Source organism: Rattus rattus, chromosome 5 (assembly GCF_011064425.1).
Source record: "Rattus rattus isolate New Zealand chromosome 5, Rrattus_CSIRO_v1, whole genome shotgun sequence".
NCBI lineage: Eukaryota > Metazoa > Chordata > Mammalia > Rodentia > Muridae > Rattus > Rattus rattus.
In genome coordinates this window covers 37880852-37897646 of record NC_046158.1, presented here as the reverse complement: position 1 = coordinate 37897646, position 16795 = coordinate 37880852, and the positions used below count along the sequence as shown (strand labels likewise).

The window sequence follows — 16795 nt, the reverse complement described above, 5'->3', positions numbered from 1 at the left end:
GTCACAAAACATGAGTGAAGGAGGACACCCTATCCAACCACAGGGCTCACTCCAAGTGACTCACTGCCTCCAGCTTAGTTACCACAGGTTCCACTTACCCAAGGTCCCACACTCTCTCCACACAGCTCGAGATGGAACCCAAATGTTCTAACACAATTACAACAAATATCTAACACCATACCACTAATTCCAGGTCCTAGCTTACTAAACCCAAAATAAGTGGACCCAAAATAAAAGTGGTTTACTGTTTGTTTACAATATTCTAAGGACGGGGACTGAAGCTGCTAGATCATTCTGATATGGTCAGCTAGGTGGAGTACTTAGTCTCACTGTCGGGCACACAAAAGGCTCTCCCAATGACAACTGTCCCCAGGTTTACTTTCCTGACCCTCCTTTTCCACCTATAATATACACGCACTCCCATGTATAAAAATACACATTAAAATATTTTTAAAAAGGTAACTCTGATTATCTGGGAAAGGAGGTATGCTTCTACCTGAATGACTGCTAATATTCAGTCATAATAGTATTAACAGGCTACTGAATTTTAATGTGCTAGAATATGGAAGAATTTAAGAAAAAAGGATAATGACAACCAAAAAAACCTGCATGAAAAACATTCTGAAGTAGTACCAGAAAAAATCTTTTAGGAATATGAAGTTAAACGAATCCTGGGGGGTAGGACCAGAATAAGGAGTAAAAGGTGGGATAAATGACTGATTTCCTTCTAAGAAAGGTGCACACATTTCATTTATCTAGAAAAGTCTAAGTTTACGATCTGTAAACTCCTAATTTAGGATTACCCTGCCAAGATAAGTCTAGACAAGCATCACACCCATATAGTTCTGGCTGTCCTAAAACTCACTCTGTAGACCAGCCTGCCCTGTTTGTTTGTGCCTCTTGAGTGCTGGGATTAAATACTAATGCCCATACCCACCAACCAGGACACCTAAGTGCCCACACTTTTTAACTGCAGCTGTTTGATAGTAAAGGCTACAGTCACATAACTCAGAAACCTGCCTACTACCTGCTTTGTCATTTACATTATATAACACTTGCTAAGTCCATACAAAATTGTTCACTACAAAGTAAAACTTTGTATAGGAAATTTAAAGACATATATTTGGAGAAAAAATATTTATGATCACTGACATTCATAAGTTTTATCTATGAGTCTTCAACACTAAGAAGTAAAAGCCTAGAGTATATTAACAGATGTGTTACTTTTTCAAGGTAGCTACGAAAAATATGAAACAGGACTGCATCTGTGTTGAGGACTTTGAACTGGAAGACAGCATTCATTAAAAGATACAAGTCTACAACTAGTTTTTTTGTTTAAGATTTATTTTATCTATTATATGTGAGTACACTGTAGCTGTCTTCAGACATATCAGAAGAGACATCTAATCCCATTACAGATGGTTGTGAGCCACCATGTGGTTGCTGGGAATTGAACTCAGGACCTCTGGAAGAGTAGTCAGTGCTCCTAACCACTGAGCCATCTCTCCATTCCTACTTCTGTTTTAAAAGCACAGTGCTTAATTGTCTCCCATAATTTACTGTGACTATATTCATACCTAGTTCTTGTAGAAAGTAACTTAGGATTTCTGTTCAAAACAAACCTCTTGAGAGAAGGCAGAGTCCTTCGAGAGATATAATTTGATACTGTATGAAACTATTTTTGGTAATGCTGCTACATAAACTGATTGAATTTTGACAATGTAGGTATTATGTGAAAACTTATATAATTGGTTGCATAAGTTGTAGGTCAAAACCACAAAAAATACCAAAAAATAAAATAAAATGTGGTCCTTGAAAAACGTCTACCCAACAAAGATCGAGAAAGCGGTTTTTAAAAATCCATTTACTTAATATATTTTTATGAAATGTTTACTATGTGCTGAGCACATTAACTTTAAAAAGGAGAATGGTAAGTTGAGCAGTATACATTAAGAAGTTGCAGTCTGATGAAGAACAAACTGTGTAAGTAAGTGTTAAACTCGGAAAAGACATACAGGCAAGAACAGCATCAGAATACAGTGTACTCAAATCTGTATATAGGACTTGTGCCTCTAATGTAACCTTTATCACACTGAACTGATGATACTTTGAGGCTCACAAGAAGGCCCAGTCATGGAAAGTCTACTAAAGTCTGTGCTACTGTTCCTCAAAAACAAGCAGGCACTGATAGGCATAAGGGACCACATTTTCTGATCTCTACAAATTATTCTGAATGCAGAAAGAGATTGCCACTTTATTGAACTCTTAACTCCCAAGATGAAGATTCTGGGTAAAAACTCTCTTTAAACAATCATCTACATCTTTATTGTATCTTCCCCTTAAGGCATTTTTAAAAAATTTATTTTAGGCCAGGTGTGGTGGTGTATACATTTACTTCTAGCATTTGAGAGGCAGAGACAGGAGGATCTCTGTGAGTTAGTTTGAGGTAGCCTGCTCTACACAGTAAGTTTCCAGACAGCCAGAGCTACATGAGACCCTATCTCAAAAACTAAAAATAACTAGCTACATAAAATTTATCTATCTTGAGATATAAAGCTATTTTTAGTAATGATTGATAAATGCACCAAGAGTTATGTGTACAAATTCCCATGTTGGAATATTCTGACAGATCAGTAGCTATCAGTAGCTTGCTCCAGCTACTAAGATGTTAACTTCCTCTTGCTATAGATAAATTGTGAGAATCTTAGGAAGCCCTTCAGAGCTCCCTAAAATTAGTTCATGCTTTTAGTGGTCTGTCATACTACTCAAAGGGTTCTTTATACACTTACACACATTCATCAACAAGGTTAAGTATGTTCTATCCCATGGAAATAATCTTGAAGTCTTCTTTTAGTCCATGTAAATAAAGGCCTAAAAACATGTTTTCACCAGGAATTAATATTTGAAAATTAAATCTACATCTGATAGTTGTTACCTACCTTCATATGCAGGCTGTGACTCATTTGCACCACACACACAAAGTGTAAAACAAAACAAAAATCCCTGAGGTCAGCACAATACTACTGAGAAGAAAGCACACAGCCCTCTAGCCTCACACTCACTAAGGACAAAGCAGTGGCCGTCTACTGCTAGAGGAGCTTCTAGGCAAATACAAGCTAAACCAGCACTATCCACTGCATTTATAGCCTAGCAGAAATAGAGCACACAAATACAACTGGGATTAGTACCACACCTACTTAGAAGGCTGAAAATAATGATTACAAAACCCTCCAAATATGGGGCCAATGAGAAGACTGTTCAATCCCCAGAATCCACATGGTGGAAGGAACTGGTTCCCACAGGTTGTCTCTCTCATATGTACACAAGATAAAGTTTTAAAAAGAAAACCTCCATAACATTTAAAAAGAAAAATGTTATGGAAACACTGGTTTCCAAAAAAATATGAAGACGACTTCACAGAAATATTTGAAATGACTTTTTGATGACTTAAAAGTAGGAAAACATGCAGAAAGATATTAAAGCGTGTTTAAAATAAAAGCCAGAGAATGTTAGGTTGAGTGCAAATCAAAGCCCAGAAGAGGAACCAGGCAGCGTCCTCAGGGTAACTGCAGAGAGCAGGTCTCTCCTCTGTGTCCACTGCTCAAGCATGTGAGCTTCAGTCTCTCCTTCCAATCTGTTCTACAACTTTCAGAGATGAAATAATTAGTATCCCAACAAAACTTTTCTGTTTAGCGTTAATAAATTCACGTAGATAATCCTGGTATTTTGTGATACTAAAAGGAACTTTAAAGTGAGTTTCACTGCTTTGTGGAAGTCCGACCCCCACTGATAGGAAGTCAATGCTAAAATGTTGAGAAGCACCTCAATATTTTCCAACAAGCTCAGTTAATAACAATCAGAAGTCCCCCAAGCTAGCTAGGCAACCAATCAGGATATGGGAAGAGAATCTGACTCCAAGACAGTGTTGAGGACCCAAAAAGAGAAGAAGTGAAATGGATGGCAGATTTAGTACTTAACTTTCAAAGAAGAAAACAACCTAAAAAAAAAACTAGACGGAGAGGGACATGAATTACTCAGTAATGCTAATAAACTAATGAATCTTGATGTTTTCCTTTTTATTCCAGGAGATTTAGAAGAAGGAGCAAGAAAGTACAAAGTAGGATGTTTTAAAGAATGGGGGCAGAGAAACAGATGCTCAACAGTTAAAACACAGCTTCCCAGCGTCTGTACTGGGGGGCAGGGCCTGGCACCCCTTTCTGGCCTACACAGGCAATCAACATTATGTGCACAAACACAACAGTAGGTGGAAGCTGTGTGGCAGCACCTACGAAACGACTTACTGGGTAAAAGTACTTGCTGACAAGCCTCAAGATCCTGAGTTTGTTCCATAGAAACCCCCTGATGACTTTCAAAGCTGTCTCTTCTACACGGGTACCCACATACAAACAGGCACATAAAATAAAATTTTAAAGATGTAATTCTTTAATTGAATAAAACTAACAGCGGCAGGCCTTTAATCCCAGCACTTAGAGGCACATGCAAGAGGCACATTTGAGGCCAGGCTTATCTACATAGTGAGTTCCAGAGGCCATGTCTCAAACATAAACAAATAAATGAGTAGAATGAGGACAGTAGGGCAGAGCAGGCTCATTCTCAATCACGTCCATTTTTACTGTCAGATGCATACCATCCCAACCCTTTGCTTTCTGCCTGTACTATCTATACCTTCTACTTGGTCAGCCTTAGCACCACTCTTCCAATTTATCTCTAATAGTAAACTCCGGGGTATAACTGAAGCCTTGAATGATAACGCATGCCTACAATCCCCACACTCAGGCTTAAAGCAGGAAGATTATGAGTGCACTGGTAACATGGCAAGATCTTCTTTCTATCAAAAACCAAAAAAACAGGAGACAGGGAGCTGGCTCAGCAGTTAAGAGGACTTGCTGCTGAAGACTGGAATTCAGAAACTCACACCATTGGAAGGTGACTCACAAACGCCCTAACTCCAGCTCCAAGAAACCTGACCCTCTCTTCTGGTCTCTCCAGAGACACACAGACACAATTTAAAAAAAGAAAAAAAAGGTAACGGGAAACACGTGAACTTCCAGAAGAAATTCTGTTACCTGCTTATGGAGACCATTTTGTTTGAACCTACCACAAGTTGCCTATCAGTGTAAAACTTGGATTTTCACTTAACCGTATTTGGAAAGCTGTGAATTTACAAAGCAGGGAAATATCAGTACTCAAATACTCAAAAGTAGTTGTTTTTCTTTCTTTTTTGCAGTACTGGGGACTGAACTTGGATCCTCACAATGCTAGGCAAACACTGTACCACTGGGATACAGCCTTAAACTGTAATTTTTTAACAATTTATTTGAGTCAAGCATAGGTGGCACATACCTTTATCCCAGTACTCAGGAGACAAAGGCTGGCTCATTTCTGAGTTCAAGTTCAAAGCAGTAGATGTAGATAGCTAAACGCCAGCCAGAGCTGTACATGGAGACTGTGTAAAAAAACAAAAACCCTACTGCTCTGGCACAGGTCTCATGAGGCTGCCCAGAGTGGCTCTGCAGCTGGGCTCTTTCTGCCTCAGCCTCTAGTTGGACTAATGAGCCACACTAAGCCTGACCTCAAGTGTTGACCCTGCTTCCTCTATTTCTCTGCAGATTACTATGTCCTAATAATGTCCTAATAGTTTCATTCAGGTGTGTCAAGTCATACAGTAACATGGTGGACACAAACCATAATCCTAGGCTAACAGAAAGATTCAACCTATCCATCCATACCAGCTGATACTGTCTCCTAACGTCAGTCTTGTCCTGTATGTTAAAGCACTTATTAATACAAACTTAAGACATTTATTAGTAACACTCATTTACCACTTTTCCAAACCAAGATACTTAAGTTTTGTAGGAAATAAACTGACCACTACCTAATTTTTAGCACAGGCCAAATTCAAATAATTTGTAGAAAAATGGTACAATGTAAGCTTTGAAATCTCTATGTGTGGTACGCTTCTGTATTTAATCTCTAACACTTAAAAGTTCTTCACCTACAAATGGTGATACTGCTTTCAAAAGTGTACCGTGAGACTCACTGACACGGCGCACACTGAATACTAGCTTCTATGAAACAATACCAACAGTCAGGAATTTCACATAAATAGCTCACGAAGTGTATTGGCCTTCTTCTATGCTTTCATTTTGTGTATGTGAGTACGCTGACGCCATCTTCAGACACAGCAGAGGAGGGCATCGATCGGATCCCCTTACAGATGGTTGTGAGCCACCATGTGGTTGCTGGGAATTGAACTCAGAACCTCTGGAAAAGAGGCAGTGTTCTTAACTGCTGAACCATCTCTCCAGCCTAGCTTTCTTATTATTTGAAATTTGCCTTTATCATATACTAAAAGACTTTAAGAATCACTCAGGTCTGTAGACAATCCATTCTCTGCAAAGAAACTTCTACAGATTTAGTCATCGTAATACTATCTCCTCAGTTAGGGCGCTTACTGCTCTTGGCAGAGAACTGGGTTTGGTTCGTATCACCTACATGACAGCTCAGTCATCTGACTTACTCCAGGTCCAGGAGATGGGATGCACCCTTTTGACCTCGTTGGACTCCTACACACATGGTGCACATTTATACAGCCATGCATATAAATGAATAAATCTTTTTCAAAAAAAGGGATATTAAGGCTAGGGCTATAGCTCAGTGGCAGAATACTTATCTAGGGTGTAGAAATACATGAAATGAGTGGTTGACATTGTAGCTTATAATCTTCAGTGCCTAGTAGAGGCATGTGTATTAAAAAGCCAAGGACAATTCTCACATGTGTAAGGCCAGATTGGGCTAGAAACCCTGTGTCAAAAAAATAAATAAGGAGGGGGAAATTGCTCATTGTGTAAAACATTTTCTGCTCATGAAAGAAGACCTGAGTTTGAATCTTGAGCACCCACATAAAAAAGTAAGTGATGTTACTGCACATCTGTTCTGTGAAACTAAGACAGGATGATGCCAAGGGCTAGCTCATCAGTCCATCCCGTGACCAGTGAGTTCCAGGTGCATTTTGAGACTGTGAAGACTTTATCTCAAAAAACAAGGCGGAGGGTGGTACAGTCAGTCAGATACCAGACACTGACCTCTGGCTTCCACACACAAACAGATGGGCTTGAAAATCTGTATACATATGTATATACAACACACACAAAATATAAATCGATGTTTGTAACCTTAGCATCTACAAAGTAAATACCAAAAAGTACTGTGCTTATAAAGAGTAAGATGAGGTCAGGATCACAAAATAGAGCTTAGGTCACCTGATGTATAGGACTTAAATTTCCCATTAAATTCTTATACATACAAAAAAAGTAGGAAAAATTAACTTCCACATACCAGTCAGCAATGTTAAACAAATTATCATTAATCAGATTTATCTCCTTACCATTTCTTATATTATTCTAAAGTAACTGCAATCATGGCATTTTAAGGAATGTTCATTCTTAAAATGATGTGGCAAATCCTAAGACACAGGCACTGTACCTCAGTGTGAACGCGCCTTTGCAGTGGTCTAGAGAGGATATGGCCAACTCTTACTTCCTACCACTTAACTGTAAATGTGCACTGCAGATGATGCTGTGCATGTGAAAACACAAGAGGCCTTGCAGCCTCCATTTCCACTCCTCAAATGCTACTCTGAAACACCATACCATAAAGGATCACATGGAATATCAAGATCCAAATACCAACCAACATACACTATGAGGCAGGGAAGCTAACTGTGGCCAAATGAGACAAAACTCCTGGGGCATTTAGAAAAAATCTCTGATCCTGAGCTACCACATACTTAGAGTACTCCTGATATTCTCAGGCAGTTTTAAACTAGTTTTAACAGGCCAAAACTTAGCATCTTCATTGGAAAATCTGGTATTGTGTATCAGCTCACAGCTCTTAAAGATAACCTATTCTTTTTGAAGTGAATTTACCATTTAGGTGTCACAATTCAATCTTCATTCAGCACCTGTAAACCATTTTAGAGCCCTTCCTGCGAAGTCAGAAATACATGATTCCTAGCTTTTACGAGTCTAGCCTCTTTACAGCTGTGGGCAAAACTCGGGTGCAGGGGAGTAGGTGACTTTAAAACCCGCTGTTCAAGCTTATCTAGTCTAACCAGTAGTCAGAGGACATACACTTGACAACAGGTAAAACCAGCTTGGACCACATTAAGTTCATGTTAGTGTAGAAAATTAAAAATAACAAACATCAAATCTCAGTCAACTCTCAAATTATAAAGCATTTTTACCATCTCTGCTTAGTTCTTTTGGATTCACTCCCAGCAACTTTACTAATATATAATTTTTGCAAAAACATTAAAAAAATTGATGAATTACCTCAGACAATATTTCCTTTTTAGTGATCTAAGAGCTTTAGTAGAAACTCATTCATTTTTAAGTTGTGATCTGATTTGTTGATCTAATAGTTTACTAGCTCATGACTTAATTGTTGCTTACAGGTGTGGCTTATACACTCTACTTAAGCATTCCCAGGTTTTTTACACATACACACACAGAAGACTGTGTCAGCAGATGATCTAGAGATAATTTTACTTGGGTACAATTGCTCTGTCACCATCTCATGGCACAGGATACTAAACTTTCTAATGTACTACTGAGAGTCTTCCGTGCTAAGCTCTTACCTTCCTTCATTACCTTCCCACCGTGGGAAGCCCTGTCACCTCCTACAATTGAGCACACTAACACTGCAGGTCCTTAGCCAAGGCCTAGCTTTGTCCGAGCACTCCCTTTAGTTTTCCAAGCCTAAGCCTACTTTACAGCCCACAGTCCGTCTGTACAGTATTTACAGTAAGGCAGTAACAGCACTTGTTTACACGTTGGTCTGATGACTAAACTGTGAGTTGTAGAAGGAAGATGTTGCGTCAAGCTCATTCTTGCAAAGGGAGGCTCTAACCTGGTAACCAAATGATACTTTATATTACTTGATAAATTTTCCACTGTATGATTACTTGGCTAAAATATATTAAAATGTGGCTATAACAGATGACAGAGATGTGTGAGGTGGATATGGAACTAAGAACATTTGTCTGCTTAAATGCTTATGTCCAAGTTGATTATCCAAAACCTTCATGGAGAACACAGAAAAATCTAAAGTTATGTAGGAAAGTAATCCTCTCCATTCAAGACACCGGACCTGGGGTGAGGTCATAAGACATCTGTGACTGAAAATATGGTAATGAGGAAATATGGTATGATGAAACTCAGTTTCATCATATACATATATGGAACTGTCAAGAATGAAGAAAAAAACTCTTTGGGCATGGGGGAGGTGAGGTGGATGGTGTAGCAAACATTGAGGGCAAAACTAGAGCTGTGTGGATTTGTTGGATCTGGTGGCACACTCCAGCAATGCCAGAGCTCAGACGGCTTAGGCAAGAGTATCTAAGTTAGAGGTCAGTCTGGATAACATCATGAGTTCAGTGCCAGCATGAAATACAAGGTAAGAGCTCTCTAACCAACCCACATATACATGAGGCTATGCGGACACAACTCACAAAGTCCAAGTTTAAGTTGTTTCCAGACCCGAATGCCTGGTAATAAACTGGTGGTAAATTCCTTTTGTTTGTAGTCACTAAAAATCCACAGTACAAGTTTTATGCCCTGGAGTGTACCTGCTGACTGTTTCCCACACTATCTCATTAAAAACGCATTCCGGGAGTTGGGGAACTCATCTCAACTAGGAAATCTTCGGAGGTTAAATAACTATGGCATTAGCGATGCCCAGAGTTTCTGATTCCATTGCTACTGCCTCACCACTACAGCACAACTGCTGCTTCCCCACACAGTGGAGCTCCTCAAAGAAGATATTGACCCCATTTCTGGTTCTCTAGTGAGACTACACGGAATCTACCTTTCCAGTGGTACAACTATTGTTTAATCTGTAAATCAGGACGGTACCTCAAGACTCACCCCTTCGCTCTCAACACAAAAAGGTTGTAGAAGGGAGTAAGAAAACAAGGGCATTTAAAACAATAAAAACTACAGAACCGTGAGTGACCCAAGGGCCGCTCTTTAAACTGCTTTCACACTGGTGGTGACGTTGTGTTTATGACCCACACGGATTTCCACCCACATCTACTTTTGTGGCGAGGAAGGAGGGTACTCATTGTAGTGGTTTCGGGTGTGTGTGTGTGTGTGTGTGTGTGTGTGTGTGTGTGTGTGTGTGTGTGTGTGTGTGTCTGTGTGTGCTCTTCACTACGCAGTTTCTTCAAGGTGAGGGAGCATTTTACTACTCCCACCTTGCGTGTCCAGAGTCGCTCCCTTACTCCCTCTCGCCCGGGTCTGAATTAGAAGAGCCATCCTATTTTGCCTTCATGCCAGTGTCACGCCACTCACGGTGCGGGGCCACGGAGAGGCCTACCTTCACCGACTCTGAGGGGCTGGGAAACCGAAATCCCGGGTGGGCCGACCCCACACTACCGCCGCCCGTCGTCCCAGGCCGTCGCGGGTCCCCCGAGGGCCACGCACCATCCGCCCTCCCAGCCCCCGGGGTCCCGGGGTGGGGGAGGGGGGAAGCCCGCACTCCAGTGCTCCCCTCCCCCACCACCGCCGTCGCCGCCGCCGCCGCTCTTTACCCTCTTCCACTTGGCACTCCGCAGGGAGTGTCGCGCTCGCCGCAGCCACACCGCCGCCCCCTTCCTCGCTGGGCTCGGTCCTCGGGCTACGAGCAGAGAAGTCAGCGACGAAGCACAATGGCGGCCGCCCCTCCGGATGCGGCGCAGAAGTGGCCGCCGCCGTTGGCAGCCCCGCCCTTCCTCCTCCCCCGCCCCGGCGCGTTCTCGCCAGCTTCTCGCGAGAGCGGCGGCGCTGCGGGGGAGCCGGGAGCTGCGGGCGGGCTAGACGTGCCCCGCCGCGGGGTGGTGCTCTGACTGCGGCAGCCGTTGAGGGCCGCCTCGGGGGAAGCTGCGAGGCGCCACGGTAAGCGGCCGCAGCTGGTCGGCGACGTGCGGGCGTGCGGGCGCCGGGAGCGGCGCGGGAGGCCCGGCGGACCGGTCGCCGCCCGGAGTGCGAGAGACTCGGCGCCCGCCTCGCTCCCGCGCCTGCCGCGGGCCCCTGCAAGGCCCGCCGCTCCGGGTCCCGCCCGGCTGGTTGCGTGGGTGGATTTTGTTTTCTCTGCGCTTGGCAAGTGGCGCAGTGACTGTTTACGGAATGGAGCCCAACGCTGCCTTCTCCCACCTCCCCTCGAGCCTCCCTGGCGCGTCCTCCCTGCCCAACCTTGTAGGATTTGACAGCTCTCCCTCCACCTACAGCATTTCTGATTGATTCCTACACCCTGCTGGCAGTTTCCTTGGAGTAAATAAGTTGTAGTGATGGGGTATTTTGACGATCACTTCTGAATCTCGAGATCGGGCTTTTAAGCTCTGAGAGCGCAGCTACAGGTTTTGCAGCAGACATTCACTTATTTAGAAAGAGCGAGGGAATCTGTGACGTAGTCTGGTGAATACGAGAAGAAACTTTCAAAACCTCGGTAAATGTGGTAAACTAAGATGTAAATGAGCACTAAGAAATGCAAAAGAGTATGGGAAAGGCACAGATTATGTGGAGTTTCAATGATGGACCAAACACAAGTTGTTTAACGGTAAGTTCTTACTGAAACTTGGAAGCACAGGGAAGGCACTTGGGTTTTTAAGTGACCTATTTGATTTAGAGTTTTATGTTTGTTTGTTTGAAGAATCCCTTGGATCCAAATAATTACACTGAGTGAAATGCCATACGTTTATGGGATCAAAGTGGAGTAGCAGTCAGTAATCATCTGTCTCATTTATCTTCATTCATCACTATAATAAATTTTAGTACAAACTTCGGGGTTTGGGTTTTTCATTTGTTTTGTAATTTTGTTAAAGTTGACATCCAGGTGTCATCAGTGTAGACAACATGTCTGGTAAAGGATAAAATTAAGTACAGATTAATTACTATTGAGATTTAATTTGTCCTTTTAAATGCTCTACTGTTTAGCCGTATAACACCCTTAAGAATCAGAAGTCATGGGTTCAAATCACAGCACTTGGTCTGATTACCTTTATCTTCAGCAGTTCTTTAATGTTGCTAGGAATTCCTTAACCCAGGCTTCTTCCTGTGGATTAGGGAACCCTAATCCATGATGCTGCCTAAACTTCATGGTGGTGTTGAAAGGATTAAATGAGGTGATCTGTCAGTTCTTAGAACATAGCAAGCATTCCATAATTGTTAAGTTATGTGTCTAAACCACCACTTGGTCTTTCTGGAACTTAACATTGTGTAGATCTTTCTGAGTTTATTTTGTGTTAAGAGTAACGACTGCACGTAGATAAACGTGGTAGTGGGAACTTCTCTACAGAACCCCTAAATCTGACAAGGACGGTGCCGGTTTTGGCAGATTACAGTTTCATCTCCTCTCAGTACTGAGGATGCTATGAGAGGTGAGTGTGGTGCCAGCCTCCTAGTTCACAGAGCTTCCAGGTGTTAACTGTTTAAAAACTGTTCTTTAGGGGTTGGGGATTTAGCTCAGTGGAGAGCGCTTGCCTAGGAAGCGCAAGGCCCTGGGTTCGGTCCCCAGCTCCGAAAAAAAGAACCAAAAAAAAAACCAAAAACCAAAACAAAAACAAAAAAAACCTGTTCTTTATTTATCTGGGGGGGGGCGGGGTGCTTGCCACTAGGGTCAGAGGGCAATTCATAGGAATGGGATCTCTCCTGCCGTGTGAGTCCTGGGGATCAAACTCAGCCGTCAGCTTTGCAGCTCCTTTATGTGTTCAGCCACCTCTCAGGCTCCAGTCTGATTGTTAGTTAATGTTAGGTAACAGCTAGAAAACACGGACACATGTTTTTCCTTTGAGAATGGTTAGGGGTGTGTGTGTGTGTGTGTGTGTGTGTGTGTGTGTGTGAGAGAGAGAGAGAGAGAGAGAGAGAGAGAGAGAGAGATTGAGAGATTGAGATTTAGATTTACTCTCTGCTGTGAATTTTTAAGTAATCATTGTCAACAAATTATTGAAATTTTGTTGTGTTAAAGACATTTTATATTTTACTAGGAGTTATGGATATAAGTAGGTAAAATAGTGATTTTATTTTCCAAAACAATAATCAGAACAAATAATCTGATAGCAAGCATGTGAAATCGGAATTCCTCTGAGCAAGCTAGACCCAGTCCCTTTGGTTGGCGGCATTCTCTCTTCCCTTGGTGATCTGTCCTTACAACTGTGGCTCCTTTCTGAATTCAAGTGTCTGTTGACCTCTTGCCAACACCATTTTATTAGTTTCCATTTCTTTATTTCTCCAAGACAGTGTCCTAGTGGCCTTTATCCACTTCATCCCTCTGCCATGTGAACGTGTGTGTCATCTCGCTGTGGTCACACAGCCCTGATCTTGGGCTTGAGCATCGTTGTACTGTGGTTTAATCTGCTGGATTACTTAGAATTCTCTTCAGAAACGACATTTCAAGTGGCCTGTCTTCCTCTTTTCATCCTTATACCTTATAACTTTCTTCGAGCTCCTCTCTGCATTCTTTACTGTTGAGAAGATAGGGTGATGTTAGCTTTTTTCAAATTGATCATTTTCAATTGTAGGTTATCTTAATCTTCTGACAACCAGGTTTCTCCACTATGAGACGAGTATTTACAGAACCTTTTTGGGATATCATTTTCTTCTAAGCTGAAAATCTTATTAATCCCTAGGCTAGAGAAGGGAATCTGGGGTCATCAACTAACTTGACAATCTACTATTTAAATTTATAGGTAGCGCCTGGCATGGTGGCGCACACCTGTAATCCCAGCAATCGAACTCAGGAGGCGGAGGCAGGAGGATCACAAGTTCAAGGCCAGCCTGGGCTACAGAGTTCCAAGCCAGCCTGGGCTATGAAACTCTGACTCAAATAAACAAAAAATAATAAAAATAAACATATAGGTAGGTCCCATTTTCTAGATTAAGGATCCCTATTTGTAATAAATGTTACGTGAAAGTCCTGTGCTGTACATTTTTGATAAAAAAGATTCCTTTTGTGCCAAAAATTGTAACCTTTGTATTTAATGGTTTCATAAATTTTTAATTTTCCTCAACAATTTTTATTGAAAAGTGCAAATTTTAATAAATGAATATCTAAAAACATTCCTTTAATTGACTTCTGCTTTTTTTGGCAGCAAAAAATTTGCTCTCCAAAGGTAATATTGAAAAATATAAGAACATGTGAAAACAGTGGCAACCTGCAACCCTGAGAAACTGCTCACTGCGACTTCAGTATAGGTCTCATTCCTAGAAGCTAGTCACTCTCACTTGTTCCAGAATCTGTCCTAGCAAAGATGATTTCCAATCCATGGGGCACAGTTTCCTTTTACACTGCTTAAAACCTAGAGTGTGGGGCTGGAGTGGTTAAGAGCACTTGGAGTTCCCAGCATCCACATACAGCATCTCTACGACTGCCTATAACTCCAGCTGCAGTGCATCCCATTCCCTCTGCAAGCTTCAGGGGCACTGCATTCACTTGCACAAACCCTCATGCTGACACACATACACATCTAATTAAATATTCAAATCTTAAAAAATTAAAATGTGTTTAGTGAAAGCATCTATCTCTTATGATACAACTAGGGTTTGGAGAACTTGGGCTAAATCTCACCCACCAGCTGTTACTGTAAATACTTTTAATGGAACAGTCATGCCCATTATTTTATGTATTGTCTATGTATTAGTCAAGGTTCTCCAGAGAAGCATGGGCAGTCGTATACCACACATTGTCTGTCACTTAACAGAAGATTTACTTTAAGGGTTGGCTAATACGATTGTGGTGGCTGACAAGTTTGAAATTTATAAGGCAGCCTGGCATGTAGATTCAGTAGTCTTTGACAGTCTTGAGGGAGAATTTCCTCTTTCCTGGGAAACCTCAGTTCTTTTGAAGCTGATTGGATGAGGCTCATCTACATGGTGGAGAGTAATCGCCTTCACTTACAGTTAGCAGGTTGTAGGTGTGATCCACAACCACAGACTTCCTGCACAGCATCTACCAGACAAGTTGATTGCAGAACTGGGTACTGAAGTCTTAACATGGTAAATTTAGCATCATGTGTGTGTGATTATTTTCCTCGTACAGAAGCAGAACTGAGTACCTGAGACAATACTCACTATGGTCCTGTATTCATAACTTTTCTTGTTGTGGGCGACAAAATGCCTAACAGAAGTAACTTCTGGAAAAAAGGGTCTGTGCTGGCTGACAGGTTTTATGTCAATGTAGCAGAAACTGGGGTTATTTTAGAAGAGGGAATCTCAATTGACAAAGTGCCCCCTATCAGGTAGACCTGTGGTACATTTTCTTGATCAGTGATTGACATAGAAAGACCCAGCTCGGTGTAAGTGGTGCCATCCCTGGACTGGCGCCCTGGGTGTTGTAAGAAGGCAGGAGGAGCAAGCAAGTAAGCAGTGTTCCTCCGTGGCCTCGGCATCGGTTTCAGCCTCCAACCGTGACTTCTCAGTGATGGATTGTAATGCGGAACCATAAGCAAAATGTCTTTCTCGGGTTCCTTTTGGTCATGGTGTTTTGCCATAGCAGTGGAAGCCCTAGACTATAATTTGTGTCACAGTTCGCAGTGGTACTTTATCATGGCAGGGAAGACATGGTGTCAGTTCAGTGAGGAGGCTGGTCACAGTGTGTCTGTAGTCAGGAAGCAGAAAGAAAAAATGGTGCTCCACTCAGTCCCTTTCAGTAGTTGGAGTCCCCAGCCTTACAATGATTATAGATAGCTCCATTCAGGATGGGTCCTCAGTTAAACCTATCTGGAAATGCCTTTTAGGTACACCCAGAGGGCTGGCTGTCTCCTAGGTCATTCAAAAGAACACCAAGTTAACCATCACAGGTTCTTTACAGAAAACCTGCAAACTTCTAGAGGGAACCACAAAACCAGATTAAATAATCACTATGCCTGTAATACAGTCTAGACAAGTACATACATACACATACATGCACACACATAACACACACACATACAAACTTTTCACTGTGATAATAACCACATTTGTCCTCCATCGCCTGTTTATATTTCAAGAGGCTGGAAGCAGAAGCAACTCCGGGTAGAGATTCTGTGGGTACTCTTCTGAGAAGTTTGGTTGCATCCCCCTTCTTTTTACTTGAGTACTATATAGACGTACGTATATATATGTATGTATGTACAGTAGTTAGGTTTAATTATCAACTTGATACCGGCTAGAATGACCTGGGAATGACATGTCGGGGTTGTGTAGATTACGTTGGCCTGTGAAGAACTTTATTGAGTTCAGTGGCATTGGAAAACCCACACTAAATGAGGGCAGCACCATGTCCTGGGCTGAGCTTTGGGTTGGATGAAAAAGAGAATTGGATGAGCTGCAGCATGTGTCTATTGGTCTTTGCTGTCTACTCTCGACTGTGGATGACATGGGACCTCTTCTCTCCAGCTCCTGTCGCTGGGACTTCCCTGCTATGATGGGATGTAACCTGTAACTGAGCCAGAAGGAAGAGCCCTTTCTCTGTAGAGTACCTGAGACAACACTGTGTTTGTTACAGTGTTTGTCATGGTACTATGAAAATAAACTAAGACATTCATGCATATTTGTATATAGATACATTTTAAAGTATTCGTAATTATGTTTCATATCCTAGCTATTTTAATATAGGCTTAGGGGGTGTCTCTCTTCTTTCCTCCCTCTCTACCTTCTTTATAATCTGCCCTCCTGCCTCTCCTACTCTACCAGCATGCTCTGCAGTTACACTGAGAAACTACTGTGTGTCCTTCTGCTGGTCTCTGCATAGCCGTGTAGTC

The 16795-nt window shown here is 42.0% G+C and overlaps 2 protein-coding genes across 21 annotated transcripts in view; one reads left to right on the top strand and one right to left on the bottom strand.

Annotated features, from left to right (window-relative positions):
* Marchf7 (membrane associated ring-CH-type finger 7) overlaps positions 1 to 10759 on the bottom strand; it is a 39463-nt gene extending 28704 nt beyond the window's left edge. For all 5 annotated transcript variants that reach the window (XR_004387994.1, XR_004387993.1, XM_032903364.1 and 2 more), the window contains exon 1: positions 10613 to 10759. The gene's annotated coding sequence lies outside the window, so the exon portion shown is untranslated. The remainder of the gene's footprint in view (positions 1 to 10612) is intronic.
* Positions 10760 to 10857: 98 nt separating this feature from the next.
* The window catches only part of Baz2b (bromodomain adjacent to zinc finger domain 2B), a 288132-nt gene continuing 282194 nt past the window's right edge, over positions 10858 to 16795 (top strand). For all 16 annotated transcript variants that reach the window (XR_004387992.1, XM_032903348.1, XM_032903359.1 and 13 more), the window contains exon 1: positions 10858 to 10955. The gene's annotated coding sequence lies outside the window, so the exon portion shown is untranslated. The remainder of the gene's footprint in view (positions 10956 to 16795) is intronic.